Genomic DNA, 23,804 nt, shown 5'->3' on the forward strand with positions numbered 1-23,804 from the left:
GCTCCAAAAACAAAATATTTAAAATTAGAATTATGAAAATAGATGAGATCAAAGTTTTAAAATTCTTAGAGCATTTATTAAATTAAAGACATGCTTGCAGCCTTAATTAACGCATTCTAAATATTATTTTCTAATTTTCCAGCTAATTTGAACCGATTTGCACGCTCCAAAATCGAAAAATTAAAAATTAGATTTATGAAAATAGATGAGATCAAAGTTTTAAAATTCTTAGGTCAATTATTAAATTAAACACATGCTTGCAGACTTCATTAACGCATTCCAAATATTATTTTCCAATTTTCCAGCTAATTTGAACCAATTTTCTCGCTCCAAAATCGAAAAATTAAAAATTAGCATTATGAAAATAGATGAGATCAAAGTTTTAAAATTCTTAGGTCAATTATTAAATTAAAGACATGCTTGCAGACTTAATTAACGCATTCTTAATATTATTTTCTAATTTTCCAGCTAATTTGAACCAATTTTCTCGCTCCAAAATCGAAAAATTAAAAATTAGAATTTTTAAATTGGCCGATATCAAAGTTTTAAAATTCTCTAGTCAATTATTAAATTAAACACATGCTTGCAGACTTCATTAACGCATTCTAAATATTATTTTCCAATTTTCCAGCTAGTTTGAACCGATTTTCTCGCTCCAAAATCGAAAAATTAAAAATTAGAATTTTTAAATTGGCCGATATCAAAGTTTTAAAATTCTCTAGTCAATTATTAAATTAAAGACGTGCTTGCAGATTTATTTAACGCAATCTAAATATTATTTTCTAATTTTCCAGCTAATTTGAACCAATTTTCTTGCTCCAAAAACAAAATATTTAAAATCAGCATTATGAAAATAGATGAGATCAAAGTTTTAAAATTCTTAGGTCAATTATTAAATTAAAGACATGCTTGCAGACTTAATTAACGCATTCTTAATATTATTTTCTAATTTTCCAGCTAATTTGAACCAATTTTCTTGCTCCAAAAACAAAATATTTAAAATTAGAATTATGAAAATAGATGAGATCAAAGTTTTAAAATTCTTAGAGCATTTATTAAATTAAAGACATGCTTGCAGCCTTAATTAACGCATTCTAAATATTATTTTCTAATTTTCCAGCTAATTTGAACCGATTTGCACGCTCCAAAATCGAAAAATTAAAAATTAGATTTATGAAAATGGCGCAGCTCAAAGTTTTAAAATTCTTAGGGCATTTATTAAATTAAAGACATGCTTGCAGCCTTAATTAACGCACTCTAAATATTATTTTCCAATTTTCCAGCTAATTTGAACCAATTTTCTCGCTCCAAAATCGAAAAATTAAAAATTAGCATTATGAAAATAGATGAGATCAAAGTTTTAAAATTCTTAGGTCAATTATTAAATTAAACACATGCTTGCAGACTTCATTAACGCATTCCAAATATTATTTTCCAATTTTCCAGCTAATTTGAACCAATTTTCTCGCTCCAAAATCGAAAAATTAAAAATTAGCATTATGAAAATAGATGAGATCAAAGTTTTAAAATTCTTAGGTCAATTATTAAATTAAAGACATGCTTGCAGACTTAATTAACGCATTCTTAATATTATTTTCTAATTTTCCAGCTAATTTGAACCAATTTTCTCGCTCCAAAATCGAAAAATTAAAAATTAGAATTTTTAAATTGGCCGATATCAAAGTTTTAAAATTCTCTAGTCAATTATTAAATTAAAGACGTGCTTGCAGATTTATTTAACGCAATCCAAATATTATTTTCCAATTTTCCAGCTAATTTGAACCAATTTTCTCGCTCCAAAATCGAAAAATTAAAAATTAGCATTATGAAAATAGATGAGATCAAAGTTTTAAAATTCTTAGGTCAATTATTAAATTAAAGACATGCTTGCAGACTTAATTAACGCATTCTTAATATTATTTTCTAATTTTCCAGCTAATTTGAACCAATTTTCTCGCTCCAAAATCGAAAAATTAAAAATTAGAATTTTTAAATTGGCCGATATCAAAGTTTTAAAATTCTCTAGTCAATTATTAAATTAAACACATGCTTGCAGACTTCATTAGCGCATTCCAAATATTATTTTCCAATTTTCCAGCTAATTTGAACCGATTTGCACGCTCCAAAATCGAAAAATTAATAATTAGAATTTTTAAATTGGCCGATATCAAAGTTTTAAAATTCTCTAGTCAATTATTAAATTAAAGACATGCTTGCAGACTTCATTAGCGCATTCCAAATATTATTTTCCAATTTTCCAGCTAATTTGAACCAATTTTCTCGCTCCAAAATCAAAAAATTAAAAATTAGAATTTTTAAATTGGCCGATATCAAAGTTTCAAAATTCTTAGGGCAATTATTAAATTAAACACATGCTTGCAGACTTCATTAGCGCATTCCAAATATTATTTTCCAATTTTCCAGCTAATTTGAACCGATTTGCACGCTCCAAAATCGAAAAATTAATAATTAGAATTTTTAAATTGGCCGATATCAAAGTTTTAAAATTCTCTAGTCAATTATTAAATTAAAGACATGCTTGCAGACTTCATTAGCGCATTCCAAATATTATTTTCCAATTTTCCAGCTAATTTGAACCAATTTTCTCGCTCCAAAATCAAAAAATTAAAAATTAGAATTTTTAAATTGGCCGATATCAAAGTTTCAAAATTCTTAGGGCAATTATTAAATTAAACACATGCTTGCAGACTTCATTAGCGCATTCCAAATATTATTTTCCAATTTTCCAGCTAATTTGAACCAATTTTCTCGCTCCAAAATCAAAAAATTAAAAATTAGAATTTTTAAATTGGCCGATATCAAAGTTTCAAAATTCTTAGGGCAATTATTAAATTAAACACATGCTTGCAGACTTCATTAGCGCATTCCAAATATTATTTTCCAATTTTCCAGCTAATTTGAACCGATTTGCACGCTCCAAAATCGAAAAATTAATAATTAGAATTTTTAAATTGGCCGATATCAAAGTTTTAAAATTCTCTAGTCAATTATTAAATTAAAGACATGCTTGCAGACTTCATTAGCGCATTCCAAATATTATTTTCCAATTTTCCAGCTAATTTGAACCAATTTTCTCGCTCCAAAATCAAAAAATTAAAAATTAGAATTTTTAAATTGGCCGATATCAAAGTTTCAAAATTCTTAGGGCAATTATTAAATTAAACACATGCTTGCAGACTTCATTAGCGCATTCCAAATATTATTTTCCAATTTTCCAGCTAATTTGAACCAATTTTCTCGCTCCAAAATCAAAAAATTAAAAATTAGAATTTTTAAATTGGCCGATATCAAAGTTTCAAAATTCTTAGGGCAATTATTAAATTAAACACATGCTTGCAGACTTCATTAGCGCATTCCAAATATTATTTTCCAATTTTCCAGCTAATTTGAACCGATTTGCACGCTCCAAAATCGAAAAATTAAAAATTAGAATTTTTAAATTGGCCGATATCAAAGTTTTAAAATTCTCTAGTCAATTATTAAATTAAAGACATGCTTGCAGACTTCATTAGCGCATTCCAAATATTATTTTCCAATTTTCCAGCTAATTTGAACCAATTTTCTCGCTCCAAAATCAAAAAATTAAAAATTAGAATTTTTAAATTGGCCGATATCAAAGTTTCAAAATTCTTAGGGCAATTATTAAATTAAACACATGCTTGTAGACTTCATTAGCGCATTCCAAATATTATTTTCCAATTTTCCAGCTAATTTGAACCAATTTTCTCGCTCCAAAATCGAAAAATTAAAAATTAGAATTATGAAAATAGATGAGATCAAAGTTTTAAAATTCTTAGGTCAATTATTAAATTAAAGACATGCTTGCAGACTTAATTAACGCATTCTTAATATTATTTTCTAATTTTCCAGCTAATTTGAACCAATTTTCTCGCTCCAAAATCGAAAAATTAAAAATTAGAATTTTTAAATTGGCCGATATCAAAGTTTTAAAATTCTCTAGTCAATTATTAAATTAAACACATGCTTGCAGACTTCATGAACGCATTCCAAATATTATTTTCCAATTTTTGCAGCTAATTTGAACCAATTTTCTCGCTCCAAAATCGAAAAATTAAAAATTAGCATTATGAAAATAGATGAGATCAAAGTTTTAAAATTCTTAGGTCAATTATTAAATTAAAGACATGCTTGCAGACTTAATTAACGCATTCTTAATATTATTTTCTAATTTTCCAGCTAATTTGAACCAATTTTCTCGCTCCAAAATCGAAAAATTAAAAATTAGAATTTTTAAATTGGCCGATATCAAAGTTTTAAAATTCTCTAGTCAATTATTAAATTAAAGACGTGCTTGCAGATTTATTTAACGCAATCTAAATATTATTTTCTAATTTTCCAGCTAATTTGAACCAATTTTCTTGCTCCAAAAACAAAATATTTAAAATCAGCATTATGAAAATAGATGAGATCAAAGTTTTAAAATTCTTAGGTCAATTATTAAATTAAAGACATGCTTGCAGACTTAATTAACGCATTCCAAATATTATTTTCCAATTTTCCAGCTAATTTGAACCAATTTTCTCGCTCCAAAATCGAAAAATTAAAAATTAGCATTATGAAAATAGATGAGATCAAAGTTTTAAAATTCTTAGGTCAATTATTAAATTAAAGACATGCTTGCAGACTTAATTAACGCATTCTTAATATTATTTTCTAATTTTCCAGCTAATTTGAACCAATTTTCTCGCTCCAAAATCGAAAAATTAAAAATTAGAATTTTTAAATTGGCCGATATCAAAGTTTTAAAATTCTTAGGGCAATTATTAAATTAAACACATGCTTGCAGACTTCATGAACGCATTCCAAATATTATTTTCCAATTTTCCAGCTAATTTGAACCAATTTTCTCGCTCCAAAATCGAAAAATTAAAAATTAGCATTATGAAAATAGATGAGATCAAAGTTTTAAAATTCTTAGGGCAATTATTAAATTAAAGACGTGCTTGCAGACTTATTTAACGCAATCTAAATATTATTTTCTAATTTTCCAGCTAATTTGAACCAATTTTCTTGCTCCAAAAACAAAATATTTAAAATTAGAATTATGAAAATAGATGAGATCAAAGTTTTAAAATTCTTAGAGCATTTATTAAATTAAAGACATGCTTGCAGCCTTAATTAACGCATTCTAAATATTATTTTCTAATTTTCCAGCTAATTTGAACCGATTTGCACGCTCCAAAATCGAAAAATTAAAAATTAGATTTATGAAAATGGCGCAACTCAAAGTTTTAAAATTCTTAGGGCATTTATTAAATTAAAGACATGCTTGCAGACTTCATTAACGCATTCCAAATATTATTTTCCAATTTTCCAGCTAATTTGAACCAATTTTCTCGCTCCAAAATCGAAAAATTAAAAATTAGAATTATGAAAATAGATGAGATCAAAGTTTTAAAATTCTTAGGTCAATTATTAAATTAAAGACATGCTTGCAGACTTAATTAACGCATTCTTAATATTATTTTCTAATTTTCCAGCTAATTTGAACCAATTTTCTCGCTCCAAAATCGAAAAATTAAAAATTAGAATTTTTAAATTGGCCGATATCAAAGTTTTAAAATTCTTAGGGCAATTATTAAATTAAACACATGCTTGCAGACTTCATGAACGCATTCCAAATATTATTTTCCAATTTTCCAGCTAATTTGAACCAATTTTCTCGCTCCAAAATCGAAAAATTAAAAATTAGCATTATGAAAATAGATGAGATCAAAGTTTTAAAATTCTTAGAGCATTTATTAAATTAAAGACATGCTTGCAGCCTTAATTAACGCATTCTAAATATTATTTTCTAATTTTCCAGCTAGTTTGAACCAATTTTCTCGCTCCAAAATCGAAAAATTAAAAATTAGAATTTTTAAATTGGCCGATATCAAAGTTTTAAAATTCTTAGGGCAATTATTAAATTAAACACATGCTTGCAGACTTCATGAACGCATTCCAAATATTATTTTCCAATTTTCCAGCTAATTTGAACCAATTTTCTCGCTCCAAAATCGAAAAATTAAAAATTAGCATTATGAAAATAGATGAGATCAAAGTTTTAAAATTCTTAGAGCATTTATTAAATTAAAGACATGCTTGCAGCCTTAATTAACGCATTCTAAATATTATTTTCTAATTTTCCAGCTAGTTTGAACCAATTTTCTCGCTCCAAAATCGAAAAATTAAAAATTAGAATTTTTAAATTGGCCGATATCAAAGTTTTAAAATTCTTAGGGCAATTATTAAATTAAACACATGCTTGCAGACTTCATGAACGCATTCCAAATATTATTTTCCAATTTTCCAGCTAATTTGAACCAATTTTCTCGCTCCAAAATCGAAAAATTAAAAATTAGCATTATGAAAATAGATGAGATCAAAGTTTTAAAATTCTTAGAGCATTTATTAAATTAAAGACATGCTTGCAGCCTTAATTAGCGCATTCTAAATATTATTTTCCAATTTTCCAGCTAGTTTGAACCGATTTTCTCGCTCCAAAATCGAAAAATTAAAAATTAGAATTTTTAAATTGGCCGATATCAAAGTTTTAAAATTCTCTAGTCAATTATTAAATTAAAGACATGCTTGCAGACTTCATTAGCGCATTCCAAATATTATTTTCCAATTTTCCAGCTAATTTGAACCAATTTTCTCGCTCCAAAATCAAAAAATTAAAAATTAGAATTTTTAAATTGGCCGATATCAAAGTTTCAAAATTCTTAGGGCAATTATTAAATTAAACACATGCTTGCAGACTTCATTAGCGCATTCCAAATATTATTTTCCAATTTTCCAGCTAATTTGAACCGATTTGCACGCTCCAAAATCGAAAAATTAATAATTAGAATTTTTAAATTGGCCGATATCAAAGTTTTAAAATTCTCTAGTCAATTATTAAATTAAAGACATGCTTGCAGACTTCATTAGCGCATTCCAAATATTATTTTCCAATTTTCCAGCTAATTTGAACCAATTTTCTCGCTCCAAAATCAAAAAATTAAAAATTAGAATTTTTAAATTGGCCGATATCAAAGTTTCAAAATTCTTAGGGCTATTATTAAATTAAACACATGCTTGTAGACTTCATTAGCGCATTCCAAATATTATTTTCCAATTTTCCAGCTAATTTGAACCAATTTTCTCGCTCCAAAATCAAAAAATTAAAAATTAGAATTTTTAAATTGGCCGATATCAAAGTTTTAAAATTCTCTAGTCAATTATTAAATTAAAGACGTGCTTGCAGATTTATTTAACGCAATCTAAATATTATTTTCTAATTTTCCAGCTAATTTGAACCAATTTTCTTGCTCCAAAAACAAAATATTTAAAATCAGCATTATGAAAATAGATGAGATCAAAGTTTTAAAATTCTTAGGTCAATTATTAAATTAAAGACATGCTTGCAGACTTAATTAACGCATTCTTAATATTATTTTCTAATTTTCCAGCTAATTTGAACCAATTTTCTCGCTCCAAAATCGAAAAATTAAAAATTAGAATTTTTAAATTGGCCGATATCAAAGTTTTAAAATTCTTAGGTCAATTATTAAAATAAACACATGCTTGCAGACTTCATGAACGCATTCCAAATATTATTTTCCAATTTTCCAGCTAATTTGATTCAATTTTCTCGCTCCAAAATCGAAAAATTAAAAATTAGCATTATGAAAATAGATGAGATCAAAGTTTTAAAATTCTTAGGGCAATTATTAAATTAAAGACGTGCTTGCAGACTTATTTAACGCAATCTAAATATTATTTTCTAATTTTCCAGCTAATTTGAACCAATTTTCTTGCTCCAAAAACAAAATATTTAAAATTAGAATTATGAAAATAGATGAGATCAAAGTTTTAAAATTCTTAGAGCATTTATTAAATTAAAGACATGCTTGCAGCCTTAATTAACGCATTCTAAATATTATTTTCTAATTTTCCAGCTAATTTGAACCGATTTGCACGCTCCAAAATCGAAAAATTAAAAATTAGAATTTTTAAATTGGCCGATATCAAAGTTTTAAAATTCTTAGGGCAATTATTAAATTAAACACATGCTTGCAGACTTCATTAACGCATTCCAAATATTATTTTCCAATTTTCCAGCTAATTTGAACCAATTTTCTCGCTCCAAAATCGAAAAATTAAAAATTAGAATTATGAAAATAGATGAGATCAAAGTTTTAAAATTCTCTAGTCAATTATTAAATTAAAGACATGCTTGCAGACTTCATTAGCGCATTCCAAATATTATTTTCCAATTTTCCAGCTAATTTGAACCAATTTTCTCGCTCCAAAATCAAAAAATTAAAAATTAGAATTTTTAAATTGGCCGATATCAAAGTTTCAAAATTCTTAGGGCAATTATTAAATTAAACACATGCTTGCAGACTTCATTAGCGCATTCCAAATATTATTTTCCAATTTTCCAGCTAATTTGAACCGATTTGCACGCTCCAAAATCGAAAAATTAATAATTAGAATTTTTAAATTGGCCGATATCAAAGTTTTAAAATTCTCTAGTCAATTATTAAATTAAAGACATGCTTGCAGACTTCATTAGCGCATTCCAAATATTATTTTCCAATTTTCCAGCTAATTTGAACCAATTTTCTCGCTCCAAAATCAAAAAATTAAAAATTAGAATTTTTAAATTGGCCGATATCAAAGTTTCAAAATTCTTAGGGCAATTATTAAATTAAACACATGCTTGTAGACTTCATTAGCGCATTCCAAATATTATTTTCCAATTTTCCAGCTAATTTGAACCAATTTTCTCGCTCCAAAATCAAAAAATTAAAAATTAGAATTTTTAAATTGGCCGATATCAAAGTTTCAAAATTCTTAGGGCAATTATTAAATTAAACACATGCTTGCAGACTTCATTAGCGCATTCCAAATATTATTTTCCAATTTTCCAGCTAATTTGAACCGATTTGCACGCTCCAAAATCGAAAAATTAATAATTAGAATTTTTAAATTGGCCGATATCAAAGTTTTAAAATTCTCTAGTCAATTATTAAATTAAAGACATGCTTGCAGACTTCATTAGCGCATTCCAAATATTATTTTCCAATTTTCCAGCTAATTTGAACCAATTTTCTCGCTCCAAAATCAAAAAATTAAAAATTAGAATTTTTAAATTGGCCGATATCAAAGTTTCAAAATTCTTAGGTCAATTATTAAAATAAACACATGCTTGCAGACTTCATGAACGCATTCCAAATATTATTTTCCAATTTTCCAGCTAATTTGAACCAATTTTCTCGCTCCAAAATCGAAAAATTAAAAATTAGCATTATGAAAATAGATGAGATCAAAGTTTTAAAATTCTTAGGGCAATTATTAAATTAAAGACGTGCTTGCAGACTTATTTAACGCAATCTTAATATTATTTTCTAATTTTCCAGCTAATTTGAACCGATTTGCACGCTCCAAAATCGAAAAATTAAAAATTAGATTTATGAAAATGGCGCAACTCAAAGTTTTAAAATTCTTAGGGCATTTATTAAATTAAAGACATGCTTGCAGCCTTAATTAACGCACTCTAAATATTATTTTCTAATTTTCCTGCTAATTTGAACCAATTTTCTCGCTCCAAAATCGAAAAATTAAAAATTAGAATTTTTAAATTGGCCGATATCAAAGTTTTAAAATTCTTAGGGCAATTATTAAATTAAACACATGCTTGCAGACTTCATTAACGCATTCCAAATATTATTTTCCAATTTTCCAGCTAATTTGAACCAATTTTCTCGCTCCAAAATCGAAAAATTAAAAATTAGAATTATGAAAATGGCGCAGCTCAAAGTTATAAAATTCTTAGGTCAATTATTAAATTAAACACATGCTTGCAGACTTCATTAACGCATTCCAAATATTATTTTCCAATTTCCAGCTAATTTGAACCAATTTTCTCGCTCCAAAATCGAAAAATTAGAAATTAGAATTTTTAAATTGGCCGATATCAAAGTTTTAAAATTCTTTGGGCAATTATTAAATTAAACACATGCTTGCAGACTTCATTAGCGCATTCCAAATATTATTTTCCAATTTTCCAGCTAATTTGAACCAATTTTCTCGCTCCAAAATCAAAAAATTAAAAATTAGAATTTTTAAATTGGCCGATATCAAAGTTTCAAAATTCTTAGGGCAATTATTAAATTAAACACATGCTTGCAGACTTCATTAGCGCATTCCAAATATTATTTTCCAATTTTCCAGCTAATTTGAACCGATTTGCACGCTCCAAAATCGAAAAATTAATAATTAGAATTTTTAAATTGGCCGATATCAAAGTTTTAAAATTCTCTAGTCAATTATTAAATTAAAGACATGCTTGCAGACTTCATTAGCGCATTCCAAATATTATTTTCCAATTTTCCAGCTAATTTGAACCAATTTTCTCGCTCCAAAATCAAAAAATTAAAAATTAGAATTTTTAAATTGGCCGATATCAAAGTTTCAAAATTCTTAGGGCAATTATTAAATTAAACACATGCTTGTAGACTTCATTAGCGCATTCCAAATATTATTTTCCAATTTTCCAGCTAATTTGAACCAATTTTCTCGCTCCAAAATCAAAAAATTAAAAATTAGAATTTTTAAATTGGCCGATATCAAAGTTTCAAAATTCTTAGGGCAATTATTAAATTAAACACATGCTTGCAGACTTCATTAGCGCATTCCAAATATTATTTTCCAATTTTCCAGCTAATTTGAACCAATTTTCTCGCTCCAAAATCAAAAAATTAAAAATTAGAATTTTTAAATTGGCCGATATCAAAGTTTTAAAATTCTCTAGTCAATTATTAAATTAAAGACATGCTTGCAGACTTCATTAGCGCATTCCAAATATTATTTTCCAATTTTCCAGCTAATTTGAACCAATTTTCTCGCTCCAAAATCAAAAAATTAAAAATTAGAATTTTTAAATTGGCCGATATCAAAGTTTCAAAATTCTTAGGGCAATAATTAAATTAAACACATACTTGCAGACTTCATTAGCGCATTCCAAATATTATTTTCCAATTTTCCAGCTAATTTGAACCAATTTTCTCGCTCCAAAATCAAAAAATTAAAAATTAGAATTTTTAAATTGGCCGATATCAAAGTTTCAAAATTCTTAGGGCAATTATTAAATTAAACACATGCTTGCAGACTTCATTAGCGCATTCCAAATATTATTTTCCAATTTTCCAGCTAATTTGAACCGATTTGCACGCTCCAAAATCGAAAAATTAATAATTAGAATTTTTAAATTGGCCGATATCAAAGTTTTAAAATTCTTAGGTCAATTATTAAATTAAACACATGCTTGTAGACTTCATTAGCGCATTCCAAATATTATTTTCCAATTTTCCAGCTAATTTGAACCAATTTTCTCGCTCCAAAATCAAAAAATTAAAAATTAGAATTTTTAAATTGGCCGATATCAAAGTTTCAAAATTCTTAGGGCAATTATTAAATTAAAGACATGCTTGCAGACTTCATTAGCGCATTCCAAATATTATTTTCCAATTTTCCAGCTAATTTGAACCAATTTTCTCGCTCCAAAATCAAAAAATTAAAAATTAGAATTTTTAAATTGGCCGATATCAAAGTTTCAAAATTCTTAGGGCAATTATTAAATTAAACACATGCTTGCAGACTTCATTAGCGCATTCCAAATATTATTTTCCAATTTTCCAGCTAATTTGAACCAATTTTCTCGCTCCAAAATCAAAAAATTAAAAATTAGAATTTTTAAATTGGCCGATATCAAAGTTTCAAAATTCTTAGGGCAATTATTAAATTAAACACATGCTTGCAGACTTCATTAGCGCATTCCAAATATTATTTTCCAATTTTCCAGCTAATTTGAACCGATTTGCACGCTCCAAAATCGAAAAATTAATAATTAGAATTTTTAAATTGGCCGATATCAAAGTTTTAAAATTCTCTAGTCAATTATTAAATTAAAGACATGCTTGCAGACTTCATTAGCGCATTCCAAATATTATTTTCCAATTTTCCAGCTAATTTGAACCAATTTTCTCGCTCCAAAATCAAAAAATTAAAAATTAGAATTTTTAAATTGGCCGATATCAAAGTTTCATAATTCTTAGGGCAATTATTAAATTAAACACATGCTTGTAGACTTCATTAGCGCATTCCAAATATTATTTTCCAATTTTCCAGCTAATTTGAACCGATTTGCACGCTCCAAAATCGAAAAATTAATAATTAGAATTTTTAAATTGGCCGATATCAAAGTTTTAAAATTCTCTAGTCAATTATTAAATTAAAGACATGCTTGCAGACTTCATTAGCGCATTCCAAATATTATTTTCCAATTTTCCAGCTAATTTGAACCAATTTTCTCGCTCCAAAATCAAAAAATTAAAAATTAGAATTTTTAAATTGGCCGATATCAAAGTTTCAAAATTCTTAGGGCAATTATTAAATTAAACACATGCTTGTAGACTTCATTAGCGCATTCCAAATATTATTTTCCAATTTTCCAGCTAATTTGAACCAATTTTCTCGCTCCAAAATCAAAAAATTAAAAATTAGAATTTTTAAATTGGCCGATATCAAAGTTTCAAAATTCTTAGGGCAATTATTAAATTAAACACATACTTGTAGACTTCATTAGCGCATTCCAAATATTATTTTCCAATTTTCCAGCTAATTTGAACCAATTTTCTCGCTCCAAAATCGAAAAATTAAAAATTAGAATTATGAAAATAGATGAGATCAAAGTTTTAAAATTCTTAGGTCAATTATTAAATTAAAGACATGCTTGCAGACTTAATTAACGCATTCTTAATATTATTTTCTAATTTTCCAGCTAATTTGAACCAATTTTCTCGCTCCAAAATCGAAAAATTAAAAATTAGAATTTTTAAATTGGCCGATATCAAAGTTTTAAAATTCTCTAGTCAATTATTAAATTAAACACATGCTTGCAGACTTCATGAACGCATTCCAAATATTATTTTCCAATTTTCCAGCTAATTTGAACCAATTTTCTCGCTCCAAAATCGAAAAATTAAAAATTAGCATTATGAAAATAGATGAGATCAAAGTTTTAAAATTCTTAGGTCAATTATTAAATTAAAGACATGCTTGCAGACTTAATTAACGCATTCTTAATATTATTTTCTAATTTTCCAGCTAATTTGAACCAATTTTCTCGCTCCAAAATCGAAAAATTAAAAATTAGAATTTTTAAATTGGCCGATATCAAAGTTTAAAAAATTCTCTAGTCAATTATTAAATTAAAGACGTGCTTGCAGATTTATTTAACGCAATCTAAATATTATTTTCTAATTTTCCAGCTAATTTGAACCAATTTTCTTGCTCCAAAAACAAAATATTTAAAATCAGCATTATGAAAATAGATGAGATCAAAGTTTTAAAATTCTTAGGTCAATTATTAAATTAAAGACATGCTTGCAGACTTAATTAACGCATTCTTAATATTATTTTCTAATTTTCCAGCTAATTTGAACCAATTTTCTCGCTCCAAAATCGAAAAATTAAAAATTAGAATTTTTAAATTGGCCGATATCAAAGTTTTAAAATTCTTAGGGCAATTATTAAATTAAACACATGCTTGCAGACTTCATTAACGCATTCTAAATATTATTTTCCAATTTTCCAGCTAGTTTGAACCGATTTTCTCGCTCCAAAATCGAAAAATTAAAAATTAGAATTTTTAAATTGGCCGATATCAAAGTTTTAAAATTCTCTAGTCAATTATTAAATTAAACACATGCTTGCAGACTTCATGAACGCATTCCAAATATTATTTTCCAATTTTCCAGCTAATTTGAACCAATTTTCTCGCTCCAAAATCGAAAAATTAAAAATTAGCATTATGAAAATAGATGAGATCAAAGTTTTAAAATTCTTAGGTCAATTATTAAATTAAAGACATGCTTGCAGACTTAATTAACGCATTCTTAATATTATTTTCTAATTTTCCAGCTAATTTGAACCAATTTTCTCGCTCCAAAATCGAAAAATTAAAAATTAGAATTTTTAAATTGGCCGATATCAAAGTTTTAAAATTCTTAGGGCAATTATTAAATTAAACACATGCTTGCAGACTTCATGAACGCATTCCAAATATTATTTTCCAATTTTCCAGCTAATTTGAACCAATTTTCTCGCTCCAAAATCGAAAAATTAAAAATTAGCATTATGAAAATAGATGAGATCAAAGTTTTAAAATTCTTAGGGCAATTATTAAATTAAAGACGTGCTTGCAGACTTATTTAACGCAATCTAAATATTATTTTCTAATTTTCCAGCTAATTTGAACCAATTTTCTTGCTCCAAAAACAAAATATTTAAAATTAGAATTATGAAAATAGATGAGATCAAAGTTTTAAAATTCTTAGAGCATTTATTAAATTAAAGACATGCTTGCAGCCTTAATTAACGCATTCTAAATATTATTTTCTAATTTTCCAGCTAATTTGAACCGATTTGCACGCTCCAAAATCGAAAAATTAAAAATTAGATTTATGAAAATGGCGCAACTCAAAGTTTTAAAATTCTTAGGGCATTTATTAAATTAAAGACATGCTTGCAGCCTTAATTAACGCACTCTAAATATTATTTTCTAATTTTCCTGCTAATTTGAACCAATTTTCTCGCTCCAAAATCGAAAAATTAAAAATTAGAATTTTTAAATTGGCCGATATCAAAGTTTTAAAATTCTTAGGGCAATTATTAAATTAAAGACATGCTTGCAGACTTCATTAACGCATTCCAAATATTATTTTCCAATTTTCCAGCTAATTTGAACCAATTTTCTCGCTCCAAAATCGAAAAATTAAAAATTAGCATTATGAAAATAGATGAGATCAAAGTTTTAAAATTCTTAGGTCAATTATTAAATTAAAGACATGCTTGCAGACTTAATTAACGCATTCTTAATATTATTTTCTAATTTTCCAGCTAATTTGAACCAATTTTCTTGCTCCAAAAACAAAATATTTAAAATTAGAATTATGAAAATAGATGAGATCAAAGTTTTAAAATTCTTAGAGCATTTATTAAATTAAAGACATGCTTGCAGCCTTAATTAACGCATTCTAAATATTATTTTCTAATTTTCCAGCTAGTTTGAACCAATTTTCTCGCTCCAAAATCGAAAAATTAAAAATTAGAATTTTTAAATTGGCCGATATCAAAGTTTTAAAATTCTTAGGGCAATTATTAAATTAAACACATGCTTGCAGACTTCATTAGCGCATTCTAAATATTATTTTCCAATTTTCCAGCTAGTTTGAACCGATTTTCTCGCTCCAAAATCGAAAAATTAAAAATTAGAATTTTTAAATTGGCCGATATCAAAGTTTTAAAATTCTCTAGTCAATTATTAAATTAAAGACATGCTTGCAGACTTCATTAGCGCATTCCAAATATTATTTTCCAATTTTCCAGCTAATTTGAACCAATTTTCTCGCTCCAAAATCAAAAAATTAAAAATTAGAATTTTTAAATTGGCCGATATCAAAGTTTCAAAATTCTTAGGGCAATTATTAAATTAAACACATGCTTGCAGACTTCATTAGCGCATTCCAAATATTATTTTCCAATTTTCCAGCTAATTTGAACCGATTTGCACGCTCCAAAATCGAAAAATTAATAATTAGAATTTTTAAATTGGCCGATATCAAAGTTTTAAAATTCTCTAGTCAATTATTAAATTAAAGACATGCTTGCAGACTTCATTAGCGCATTCCAAATATTATTTTCCAATTTTCCAGCTAATTTGAACCAATTTTCTCGCTCCAAAATCAAAAAATTAAAAATTAGAATTTTTAAATTGGCCGATATCAAAGTTTCAAAATTCTTAGGGCAATTATTAAATTAAACACATGCTTGCAGACTTCATTAGCGCATTCCAAATATTATTTTCCAATTTTCCAGCTAATTTGAACCAATTTTCTCGCTCCAAAATCAAAAAATTAAAAATTAGAATTTTTAAATTGGCCGATATCAAAGTTTCAAAATTCTTAGGGCTATTATTAAATTAAACACATGCTTGTAGACTTCATTAGCGCATTCCAAATATTATTTTCCAATTTTCCAGCTAATTTGAACCAATTTTCTCGCTCCAAAATCAAAAAATTAAAAATTAGAATTTTTAAATTGGCCGATATCAAAGTTTTAAAATTCTCTAGTCAATTATTAAATTAAAGACGTGCTTGCAGATTTATTTAACGCAATCTAAATATTATTTTCTAATTTTCCAGCTAATTTGAACCAATTTTCTTGCTCCAAAAACAAAATATTTAAAATCAGCATTATGAAAATAGATGAGATCAAAGTTTTAAAATTCTTAGGTCAATTATTAAATTAAAGACATGCTTGCAGACTTAATTAACGCATTCTTAATATTATTTTCTAATTTTCCAGCTAATTTGAACCAATTTTCTCGCTCCAAAATCGAAAAATTAAAAATTAGAATTTTTAAATTGGCCGATATCAAAGTTTTAAAATTCTTAGGTCAATTATTAAAATAAACACATGCTTGCAGACTTCATGAACGCATTCCAAATATTATTTTCCAATTTTCCAGCTAATTTGATTCAATTTTCTCGCTCCAAAATCGAAAAATTAAAAATTAGCATTATGAAAATAGATGAGATCAAAGTTTTAAAATTCTTAGGGCAATTATTAAATTAAAGACGTGCTTGCAGACTTATTTAACGCAATCTAAATATTATTTTCTAATTTTCCAGCTAATTTGAACCAATTTTCTTGCTCCAAAAACAAAATATTTAAAATTAGAATTATGAAAATAGATGAGATCAAAGTTTTAAAATTCTTAGAGCATTTATTAAATTAAAGACATGCTTGCAGCCTTAATTAACGCATTCTAAATATTATTTTCTAATTTTCCAGCTAATTTGAACCGATTTGCACGCTCCAAAATCGAAAAATTAAAAATTAGAATTTTTAAATTGGCCGATATCAAAGTTTTAAAATTCTTAGGGCAATTATTAAATTAAACACATGCTTGCAGACTTCATTAACGCATTCCAAATATTATTTTCCAATTTTCCAGCTAATTTGAACCAATTTTCTCGCTCCAAAATCGAAAAATTAAAAATTAGAATTATGAAAATAGATGAGATCAAAGTTTTAAAATTCTTAGGTCAATTATTAAATTAAAGACATGCTTGCAGACTTAATTAACGCATTCTTAATATTATTTTCTAATTTTCCAGCTAATTTGAACCGATTTTCTCGCTCCAAAATCGAAAAATTAAAAATTAGAATTTTTAAATTGGCCGATATCAAAGTTTTAAAATTCTCTAGTCAATTATTAAATTAAAGACATGCTTGCAGACTTCATTAGCGCATTCCAAATATTATTTTCCAATTTTCCAGCTAATTTGAACCAATTTTCTCGCTCCAAAATCAAAAAATTAAAAATTAGAATTTTTAAATTGGCCGATATCAAAGTTTCAAAATTCTTAGGGCAATTATTAAATTAAACACATGCTTGCAGACTTCATTAGCGCATTCCAAATATTATTTTCCAATTTTCCAGCTAATTTGAACCGATTTGCACGCTCCAAAATCGAAAAATTAATAATTAGAATTTTTAAATTGGCCGATATCAAAGTTTTAAAATTCTCTAGTCAATTATTAAATTAAAGACATGCTTGCAGACTTCATTAGCGCATTCCAAATATTATTTTCCAATTTTCCAGCTAATTTGAACCAATTTTCTCGCTCCAAAATCAAAAAATTAAAAATTAGAATTTTTAAATTGGCCGATATCAAAGTTTCAAAATTCTTAGGGCAATTATTAAATTAAACACATGCTTGTAGACTTCATTAGCGCATTCCAAATATTATTTTCCAATTTTCCAGCTAATTTGAACCAATTTTCTCGCTCCAAAATCAAAAAATTAAAAATTAGAATTTTTAAATTGGCCGATATCAAAGTTTCAAAATTCTTAGGGCAATTATTAAATTAAACACATGCTTGCAGACTTCATTAGCGCATTCCAAATATTATTTTCCAATTTTCCAGCTAATTTGAACCGATTTGCACGCTCCAAAATCGAAAAATTAATAATTAGAATTTTTAAATTGGCCGATATCAAAGTTTTAAAATTCTCTAGTCAATTATTAAATTAAAGACATGCTTGCAGACTTCATTAGCGCATTCCAAATATTATTTTCCAATTTTCCAGCTAATTTGAACCAATTTTCTCGCTCCAAAATCAAAAAATTAAAAATTAGAATTTTTAAATTGGCCGATATCAAAGTTTCAAAATTCTTAGGGCAATTATTAAATTAAACACATGCTTGCAGACTTCATTAGCGCATTCCAAATATTATTTTCCAATTTTCCAGCTAATTTGAACCAATTTTCTCGCTCCAAAATCAAAAAATTAAAAATTAGAATTTTTAAATTGGCCGATATCAAAGTTTCAAAATTCTTAGGGCAATTATTAAATTAAACACATGCTTGCAGACTTCATTAGCGCATTCCAAATATTATTTTCCAATTTTCCAGCTAATTTGAACCGATTTGCACGCTCCAAAATCGAAAAATTAATAATTAGAATTTTTAAATTGGCCGATATCAAAGTTTTAAAATTCTCTAGTCAATTATTAAATTAAAGACATGCTTGCAGACTTCATTAGCGCATTCCAAATATTATTTTCCAATTTTCCAGCTAATTTGAACCAATTTTCTCGCTCCAAAATCAAAAAATTAAAAATTAGAATTTTTAAATTGGCCGATATCAAAGTTTCAAAATTCTTAGGGCAATTATTAAATTAAACACATGCTTGTAGACTTCATTAGCGCATTCCAAATATTATTTTCCAATTTTCCAGCTAATTTGAACCAATTTTCTCGCTCCAAAATCAAAAAATTAAAAATTAGAATTTTTAAATTGGCCGATATCAAAGTTTCAAAATTCTTAGGGCAATTATTAAATTAAACACATGCTTGCAGACTTCATTAGCGCATTCCAAATATTATTTTCCAATTTTCCAGCTAATTTGAACCGATTTGCACGCTCCAAAATCGAAAAATTAATAATTAGAATTTTTAAATTGGCCGATATCAAAGTTTTAAAATTCTCTAGTCAATTATTAAATTAAAGACATGCTTGCAGACTTCATTAGCGCATTCCAAATATTATTTTCCAATTTTCCAGCTAATTTGAACCAATTTTCTCGCTCCAAAATCAAAAAATTAAAAATTAGAATTTTTAAATTGGCCGATATCAAAGTTTCAAAATTCTTAGGTCAATTATTAAAATAAACACATGCTTGCAGACTTCATGAACGCATTCCAAATATTATTTTCCAATTTTCCAGCTAATTTGAACCAATTTTCTCGCTCCAAAATCGAAAAATTAAAAATTAGCATTATGAAAATAGATGAGATCAAAGTTTTAAAATTCTTAGGGCAATTATTAAATTAAAGACGTGCTTGCAGACTTATTTAACGCAATCTTAATATTATTTTCTAATTTTCCAGCTAATTTGAACCGATTTGCACGCTCCAAAATCGAAAAATTAAAAATTAGATTTATGAAAATGGCGCAACTCAAAGTTTTAAAATTCTTAGGGCATTTATTAAATTAAAGACATGCTTGCAGCCTTAATTAACGCACTCTAAATATTATTTTCTAATTTTCCTGCTAATTTGAACCAATTTTCTCGCTCCAAAATCGAAAAATTAAAAATTAGAATTTTTAAATTGGCCGATATCAAAGTTTTAAAATTCTTAGGGCAATTATTAAATTAAACACATGCTTGCAGACTTCATTAACGCATTCCAAATATTATTTTCCAATTTTCCAGCTAATTTGAACCAATTTTCTCGCTCCAAAATCGAAAAATTAAAAATTAGAATTATGAAAATGGCGCAGCTCAAAGTTATAAAATTCTTAGGTCAATTATTAAATTAAACACATGCTTGCAGACTTCATTAACGCATTCCAAATATTATTTTCCAATTTCCAGCTAATTTGAACCAATTTTCTCGCTCCAAAATCGAAAAATTAGAAATTAGAATTTTTAAATTGGCCGATATCAAAGTTTTAAAATTCTTTGGGCAATTATTAAATTAAACACATGCTTGCAGACTTCATTAGCGCATTCCAAATATTATTTTCCAATTTTCCAGCTAATTTGAACCAATTTTCTCGCTCCAAAATCAAAAAATTAAAAATTAGAATTTTTAAATTGGCCGATATCAAAGTTTCAAAATTCTTAGGGCAATTATTAAATTAAAGACATGCTTGCAGACTTCATTAGCGCATTCCAAATATTATTTTCCAATTTTCCAGCTAATTTGAACCAATTTTCTCGCTCCAAAATCAAAAAATTAAAAATTAGAATTTTTAAATTGGCCGATATCAAAGTTTTAAAATTCTCTAGTCAATTATTAAATTAAACACATGCTTGTAGACTTCATTAGCGCATTCCAAATATTATTTTCCAATTTTCCAGCTAATTTGAACCAATTTTCTCGCTCCAAAATCAAAAAATTAAAAATTAGAATTTTTAAATTGGCCGATATCAAAGTTTCAAAATTCTTAGGGCAATTATTAAATTAAACACATGCTTGCAGACTTCATTAGCGCATTCCAAATATTATTTTCCAATTTTCCAGCTAATTTGAACCAATTTTCTCGCTCCAAAATCAAAAAATTAAAAATTAGAATTTTTAAATTGGCCGATATCAAAGTTTTAAAATTCTCTAGTCAATTATTAAATTAAAGACATGCTTGCAGACTTCATTAGCGCATTCCAAATATTATTTTCCAATTTTCCAGCTAATTTGAACCAATTTTCTCGCTCCAAAATCAAAAAATTAAAAATTAGAATTTTTAAATTGGCCGATATCAAAGTTTCAAAATTCTTAGGGCAATTATTAAATTAAACACATACTTGCAGACTTCATTAGCGCATTCCAAATATTATTTTCCAATTTTCCAGCTAATTTGAACCAATTTTCTCGCTCCAAAATCAAAAAATTAAAAATTAGAATTTTTAAATTGGCCGATATCAAAGTTTCAAAATTCTTAGGGCAATTATTAAATTAAACACATGCTTGCAGACTTCATTAGCGCATTCCAAATATTATTTTCCAATTTTCCAGCTAATTTGAACCGATTTGCACGCTCCAAAATCGAAAAATTAATAATTAGAATTTTTAAATTGGCCGATATCAAAGTTTTAAAATTCTCTAGTCAATTATTAAATTAAAGACATGCTTGCAGACTTCATTAGCGCATTCCAAATATTATTTTCCAATTTTCCAGCTAATTTGAACCAATTTTCTCGCTCCAAAATCAAAAAATTAAAAATTAGAATTTTTAAATTGGCCGATATCAAAGTTTCAAAATTCTTAGGGCAATTATTAAATTAAACACATGCTTGTAGACTTCATTAGCGCATTCCAAATATTATTTTCCAATTTTCCAGCTAATTTGAACCAATTTTCTCGCTCCAAAATCAAAAAATTAAAAATTAGAATTTTTAAATTGGCCGATATCAAAGTTTCAAAATTCTTAGGGCAATTATTAAATTAAACACATGCTTGCAGACTTCATTAGCGCATTCCAAATATTATTTTCCAATTTTCCAGCTAATTTGAACCGATTTGCACGCTCCAAAATCGAAAAATTAATAATTAGAATTTTTAAATTGGCCGATATCAAAGTTTTAAAATTCTCTAGTCAATTATTAAATTAAAGACATGCTTGCAGACTTCATTAGCGCATTCCAAATATTATTTTCCAATTTTCCAGCTAATTTGAACCAATTTTCTCGCTCCAAAATCAAAAAATTAAAAATTAGAATTTTTAAATTGGCCGATATCAAAGTTTCAAAATTCTTAGGTCAATTATTAAAATAAACACATGCTTGCAGACTTCATGAACGCATTCCAAATATTATTTTCCAATTTTCCAGCTAATTTGAACCAATTTTCTCGCTCCAAAATCGAAAAATTAAAAATTAGCATTATGAAAATAGATGAGATCAAAGTTTTAAAATTCTTAGGGCAATTATTAAATTAAAGACGTGCTTGCAGACTTATTTAACGCAATCTTAATATTATTTTCTAATTTTCCAGCTAATTTGAACCGATTTGCACGCTCCAAAATCGAAAAATTAAAAATTAGATTTATGAAAATGGCGCAACTCAAAGTTTTAAAATTCTTAGGGCATTTATTAAATTAAAGACATGCTTGCAGCCTTAATTAACGCACTCTAAATATTATTTTCTAATTTTCCTGCTAATTTGAACCAATTTTCTCGCTCCAAAATCGAAAAATTAAAAATTAGAATTTTTAAATTGGCCGATATCAAAGTTTTAAAATTCTTAGGGCAATTATTAAATTAAACACATGCTTGCAGACTTCATTAACGCATTCCAAATATTATTTTCCAATTTTCCAGCTAATTTGAACCAATTTTCTCGCTCCAAAATCGAAAAATTAAAAATTAGAATTATGAAAATGGCGCAGCTCAAAGTTATAAAATTCTTAGGTCAATTATTAAATTAAACACATGCTTGCAGACTTCATTAACGCATTCCAAATATTATTTTCCAATTTCCAGCTAATTTGAACCAATTTTCTCGCTCCAAAATCGAAAAATTAGAAATTAGAATTTTTAAATTGGCCGATATCAAAGTTTTAAAATTCTTTGGGCAATTATTAAATTAAACACATGCTTGCAGACTTCATTAGCGCATTCCAAATATTATTTTCCAATTTTCCAGCTAATTTGAACCAATTTTCTCGCTCCAAAATCAAAAAATTAAAAATTAGAATTTTTAAATTGGCCGATATCAAAGTTTCAAAATTCTTAGGGCAATTATTAAATTAAACACATGCTTGCAGACTTCATTAGCGCATTCCAAATATTATTTTCCAATTTTCCAGCTAATTTGAACCGATTTGCACGCTCCAAAATCGAAAAATTAATAATTAGAATTTTTAAATTGGCCGATATCAAAGTTTTAAAATTCTCTAGTCAATTATTAAATTAAAGACATGCTTGCAGACTTCATTAGCGCATTCCAAATATTATTTTCCAATTTTCCAGCTAATTTGAACCAATTTTCTCGCTCCAAAATCAAAAAATTAAAAATTAGAATTTTTAAATTGGCCGATATCAAAGTTTCAAAATTCTTAGGGCAATTATTAAATTAAACACATGCTTGTAGACTTCATTAGCGCATTCCAAATATTATTTTCCAATTTTCCAGCTAATTTGAACCAATTTTCTCGCTCCAAAATCAAAAAATTAAAAATTAGAATTTTTAAATTGGCCGATATCAAAGTTTCAAAATTCTTAGGGCAATTATTAAATTAAACACATGCTTGCAGACTTCATTAGCGCATTCCAAATATTATTTTCCAATTTTCCAGCTAATTTGAACCAATTTTCTCGCTCCAAAATCAAAAAATTAAAAATTAGAATTTTTAAATTGGCCGATATCAAAGTTTTAAAATTCTCTAGTCAATTATTAAATTAAAGACATGCTTGCAGACTTCATTAGCGCATTCCAAATATTATTTTCCAATTTTCCAGCTAATTTGAACCAATTTTCTCGCTCCAAAATCAAAAAATTAAAAATTAGAATTTTTAAATTGGCCGATATCAAAGTTTCAAAATTCTTAGGGCAATAATTAAATTAAACACATACTTGCAGACTTCATTAGCGCATTCCAAATATTATTTTCCAATTTTCCAGCTAATTTGAACCAATTTTCTCGCTCCAA

At 26.8% G+C, this 23,804-nt stretch overlaps 1 protein-coding gene across 1 annotated transcript in view; it reads right to left on the reverse strand.

The window, feature by feature from the left end:
* The window catches only part of LOC135942248 (uncharacterized), a 93,031-nt gene that overhangs the window by 35,625 nt on the left and 33,602 nt on the right, over positions 1-23,804 (reverse strand). The gene's annotated exons all lie outside the window — the stretch shown is intronic.

Source organism: Cloeon dipterum, chromosome 4, assembly GCF_949628265.1.
Source record: "Cloeon dipterum chromosome 4, ieCloDipt1.1, whole genome shotgun sequence".
NCBI classification, from domain to species: Eukaryota; Metazoa; Arthropoda; class Insecta; order Ephemeroptera; family Baetidae; genus Cloeon; species Cloeon dipterum.